The sequence below is a fragment of the Anticarsia gemmatalis genome, chromosome 5, assembly GCF_050436995.1.
Source record: "Anticarsia gemmatalis isolate Benzon Research Colony breed Stoneville strain chromosome 5, ilAntGemm2 primary, whole genome shotgun sequence".
NCBI lineage: Eukaryota > Metazoa > Arthropoda > Insecta > Lepidoptera > Erebidae > Anticarsia > Anticarsia gemmatalis.
This window is the reverse complement of record NC_134749.1, coordinates 1,262,456-1,268,455: the sequence shown is the minus strand read 5'-3', so window position 1 is coordinate 1,268,455 and position 6,000 is coordinate 1,262,456.

Sequence of the window (6,000 nt, the reverse complement as noted above, 5' to 3'; positions counted from 1 at the left end):
ACACCCATTTTCATCACGAATATCCACAAAGACACATTGGAATCAGATATAACCAGTTATATACGCAAAAAAACTGGCGAAAAAGTTAGTCTTGAGAAGATCACAATTAAGAGGGAATGTGAATACAAGGCGTACAAATTCTTTGTGTCTCAAAGTAAGCTGAACATTTTCTTGGACTCCAATTTGTGGCCACAGGGAATTATATTTCGACGCTTTTTTAATTACAAGAGAAGACATATTACGTCTGTTGAAACAAACAACGGCCTACAAAACACAAATAATGTCTAGTTCCGACAAAAGTTACAAATTTGTGAGTTTTAATTGTAAGGGTGTCAAGCGTTCTATACAAAGTATACGTGAGTTATGTAATAAATACGACATAATTGCACTACAAGAAACATGGCTTCAGCCTGAAGAAATATCGTTTCTAAATACTATAAGTGACGAGTTTAGCTGTACGGGAGTATCGGCTATGGACACCTCAGAGGGTATGATACGAGGTAGACCGTATGGTGGAGTGGCACTGCTGTGGAGAAGACAGGTTTTTCATAACGTCGTTGTAATTCAGTGCGGTAACCCACGTATATGTGCAATAAAAATAGTGATGAAAGAAAAATGTTGTTTAGTGTTAAGTGTCTATATGCCTACGGATTCTGTGTCAAATTTGGTGGACTTTACGGACACGCTAAGCTCGGTGAGTGCCATTATTGACTATAACAGTATAAATGATGTGTACATGTTAGGAGATTATAATGCACACCCATCTGAACCATTCTTTAGAGAACTTGTTGCGTTTTGTAGTGAAGAGAAATGGTCGTGTATTGATACGGACATCTTAGGCGTATCAACGAACGCTTACACTTTTATAAGTGAGGTGTACGGGTCAAAAAGATGGCTAGACCACTGTTTGGTAACTGAATCAGCTGTCAAGTCTATAACAAATGTATATATTTTATATAACGTATTGTGGTCTGACCACTTTCCGTTGGTAGTGGAATGTAATCTTGAGTCTATTATGCCTAGGACATGTATACCAGGCGCTAACGCAAGTAAGGTTGTGTGGGGGGAGAGAAGTCAAAAACAGATAGAATGTTATCAAAAAGAATGTCACGACAAATTGAGACTTATCGACTTCCCACGAGAACTTGAGGCCTGTTGTGATAGAATGTGTTGCGATGATGGTCACAAAATTGTTATTGACAAATTATACTCGGACGTCGTACATGCAATAAAAAGTTCAGCTATGATGGGTCGAGGAAGTGGCAATAAGCGTTCTAGGAGGGTGGTTGTAGGCTGGAACAGACACGTTGCTGAGGCGCATAGGTTGGCGAAGGAAAAATTTTTTCTATGGACATGGAGTGGTAAACCTACTGACGGGCGTGCGTATGAGGAAATGAGTGAGACCAGGAAGGTCTTTAAATCCAGACTTAAATGGTGTCAGGATCATGAGGATCAAATCAAAATGGACATTCTGGCCTCATATCATTCCTCAAATGATTTTCGTAATTTCTGGAAGCACACCAATAAAATGCAAACGAAACCGGGACTCCCGGTGAGCGTCAGCGGCGTGTCTGAACCAGGAGAGATCGCCAATATATTTAGGTATCTCTTTATTGTAAAATCCCCTCTAGGACAATCAACGTCGGTGATCGATGTTGAGACCGGTAAAGAGTTGGGGATCAAATTTAATGCAAAAGATGTTGCTCTCACTATTAATCGCATGACTAAAGGCAAATCTCCGGGTCATGATGGACTCAGCATCGAGCACCTCCGATACGCTGGCCCACACTTACCAAGAGTTCTCGCCATGTTGTACAGCTTCTGTGTGAGCCATAGTTACCTGCCGGCAGAGATGATACGAACGGTAGTTGTACCCATAACTAAAAATAAGACGGGTGACCTCTCGGACCCGGGTAACTATAGGCCCATATCACTGGCTACGGTAGTGTCGAAAGTGTTTGACGGCATGCTTAATACACAACTGAACAAGTCAGTAAAACTACATGACAACCAGTTCGGGTTTAGACCTGGCCTGTCAACGGAGAGTGCAGTGTTGTGTCTTAAGCAGGCTGTCACGTACTACACACAGCGCGGTACGCCTATTTATGCTTGCTTCCTCGACCTATCAAGGGCTTTTGATCTGGTTTCCTATGACAGGTTATGGAGAAAATTAGAGGAATCTAAGTTACCTAAAGAGCTAATTAACACCTTTAAGTTCTGGTATAGAAATCAGATCAATCATGTACGGTGGGCTGGAGCCTTGTCTCATCCGTATGGGTTGGAGTGCGGGGTGAGGCAGGGAGGATTGAGCTCGCCTACGCTCTTCAACCTATACGTGAATGAGCTGATTGACGAGCTCAGTAGCACTAGGGTCGGCTGTTATATTGATGATGTCTGCCTCAACAATATTAGTTATGCAGATGACATGGTGCTGCTTAGTGCGTCTGTCTGTGGTTTACGAAAACTTATTAAGAAATGTGAGGAATACGCGAAGTCACATGGATTGACCTATAATTGTAAGAAGTCAGAGTTAATGGTTTTTGAGTCTGGAGGTAAAAGTCCGAATGTGGTACCGCCTGTAACCCTTAACGGGATGCTATTACAGAGAGTACATATATTTAAATATCTAGGTCATATATTGACCCCTGATCTTAAAGACGATTCTGACATCGAGCGGGAGCGGAGGGCGCTGTCGGTCAGAGCGAATATGCTGGCTCGTAGGTTCGCACGCTGTTCGCTAGAAGTTAAGATCACGCTTTTCCGCGCTTACTGTACAACCTTTTACACGTGCAGCCTATGGGCTAGATATACTCAAAGGGCGTACAGCGCTCTCCGTGTTCAGTTCAACAACGCGTTTAGGGTTCTGATGGGGCTGCCTCGCTTCTGTAGCGCATCAGGGATGTTTGCGGATGCGCAGGTTCATTGTTTCTTTGCAACGATGCGTAGAAGATGCGAGTCTCTGATGCGCAGGGTGCGGACCAGCTCCAACAGCATTCTAAGCATGATTGCAAAAAGGATGGACTGTCCTTACCTGGTTCATTGTAGTGCCATTTCACATGGAATGAAGCGACAGTGAGCCAGCCATGTACTTTAATTATGGTATGTACTAATATAGATATTAAGTTTTACTAACAAAAAAAAATGAGTCATTGTTACTTGTAATAAATAATATTCTATTCTATTCTATTATTTGAAATCACGGACCCGAATCAGCCTTGAAACCTTTATACCTCGCGTAAATCGGAAGCACTACCTACATACATGTAGATATGATAAACATTATTACCAGAATAGTAACTAAAATCTACATAGCCTGTGTTATGCTTAAACATTAAATAGAGGATTTGGACATATTGTGAATGATATAGACAAAAAATGCTGGATTTTTTCTAAAGCATAAAAACGCTTTCTTCGAACACCTATTCACAGCCATAGCAAAGCAACGTCGTTAAATCGTTTACCAGCCCATAAAAATGAACGACAGCGGACAGTTTTACTCATCCTAAAACATCTCTCAAATCTACATAAAAACTACATTTCCATCAAAATTCTGCTCAAAAATCACTATCCAGCACCATTAAAGTCCCAAGCATTCACAAAACGCACGGGCGCTATCCAAAAAGACATTTCAAGTGCGCACAAGCCATTCATTAAATGCGGAACGTTCGACTCGATTAAGAATCATTTTTGGGGAGCTTCCACGGAGATTTCGTTTTACCCGGACTGTCGGTCAAAATGTGAATTTTATCACTGGCCCGGATTAATTTGGAATCAATTACGGCCGGGGTGGCCTCCATTACATAAACAGAGAACTCATTTAACGTGGACCGGCCAACAGTTACACCGTCACGTAACAACGAATTAAGTTTAAAGTATTCGTGGAGAGAATGGCGAATTTTAAAAGTACTTTCGGTGGGAATAAAATTTTATGAGAATGAACTGTAATTTCTTTTGGCGGGTTTTGTGTGCGATGTGAATTGCAATAAAGAATGGAAATGTTCGTGCTTTTCGTTTATTAAAAGCTTAACACGTTGCTTTTTACTTGTGATCGATAGTCTCAAAGGTAGGTTATTTTTACACCGCTGTTGAAAATATTATTAAAGGATCTTTGTTTACTGTAGTTGGCTATAGATACAGGTAGTAAATTAAAGCTATTTATTTCCGTGCATACATTGAGTTTGTAACGGTTTAATTTGTAGTTAGTTTAAAGCAACAAGTCATAAGTTGTGAAACGAAATAAGTGTCGTCAAAGGCTGGACAGAAAGGCAACCAATAATAAAAAAATAAAAATTAAGGGGAATGAGGGAGGGACTTTGAGTTCATCACGCTGGCCAAATGCGAGTTGGGGACTTTGCATACTTTTAAGAACTAAACCAAAAAACTCTCAGGGTTGCATCACATTACACGCACTTAACTTCTTAGTCATTGGTGTGTTGCCTCGGGTACGAACCTTCGACCCACTGGCTAGGGAGGCGCAACTTTAACCACTCGGTTATCACTGCTCACAATCATAAGCGCAAATAAAACGATTAAGTTTTGAAAGTTAGGTGTGACAGTCAGCCACATTGACCTTAGCCCTACAAAGAGGTCAGTAGATAATTGCAGCCGCGATTTTATTTTATTTCGTTTCTGATGTCACTATTCAATTATCTGTAGGGTTCGCTGCTTATGTGATTGAAATACGGAAGGATTTTAAAAGAATTGAATGAAATAAAGTTACGACTGTGATTTATGGGGCATTAAGTAGGTTTATTTCATTGAGTATTGATGTCATGGATTTGGTTGTGTGATGTTGAGGAATAAAGGAATGATTATGATATTTTGAAAATAGATACTTATGCAGTTATTATTATAATAACGTTCTTGTGTTAGAGGAACTTTATAAACAAACCACAGAAATAATACGTAACAATAATTTTAAGACAGTATTCTTTTATATTTTCTCTAAACAAATTTATTTTCATAACAGTTCTATTAAAACAGGAATGTATTACTTTGTAGTAACAGCTGCTACCTATCTCTTGGACAAAGCTTTACTGAACAATTATCTGTTAATTAGTATTTCATTTTAGTTTACACTGGAAAGCCATAGGGGAGGCCTTTGCCCAGCAGTGGGACGACATAGGATCATAAAAATAATAATAGATTTAGTTTTTGGTAAGACGGAGTTAATTAAACTTTTTAGTGTTCTCATATTTAAGAGGCTGTTTTGATCTTTACACCAAGAAACGATTTTAGCCAGATTACCACCAGAACCGTACTCAAAAACCCTTTTAGCACAAAGCATAATTTATCTACCTGAAAAGGCATATTATAGCAATATCAGCCTTTTCATCCACTCAAGGTAGCTCTTTCAATGTTTTTCTTAACCCAGTAGAGCGAACATCGAAAAATATTAATACATTGTACCAAAATGTTTAAGTGAAAAATTCATGTGAACGTCAAAAGGCTACAGTATTTTGAACATCCATTTTTGAAAGGTAAGACTTTCATCTCGTAAAAGGGTGAGTGTTTATTTGTTAAAAAGTGACTCTGTAAGTTTACTTAGGTAAGGGAACGTAAACAAAAATATAATACCCCTCGATGTGATAATGTGCTCGTATTTTGGACATTTTAAGTGCTAAGTTAAATTAAAATTTAAGTTTGCTTGTTGAAAAAAGTATATAGTAGCAACTATTTATAGTAACATTTACTTTAAATTGTTAATATAGTAATGTTAAAAGGTCAGCCAAAGTAAAATACCGTAACTATATACAAGTAAAAAGAGATGAAAATGTAATACTTTAAATATATGCAATATCATTTTATTATTATCATGATGTTAGCCACAAGACATCCTATAACATTCCACAAAGGCTGGTCGCGCTTATCAAACGGACTTCAGCGATCTGTATCTTTTAGGTCATCGACCTACCTTTTAGGAATCCTGCCCACGCTTCACATTTTGTTCGCACCTACATAAATTACAGTAAAATTTCAAATCATAAATACCAGTGACCT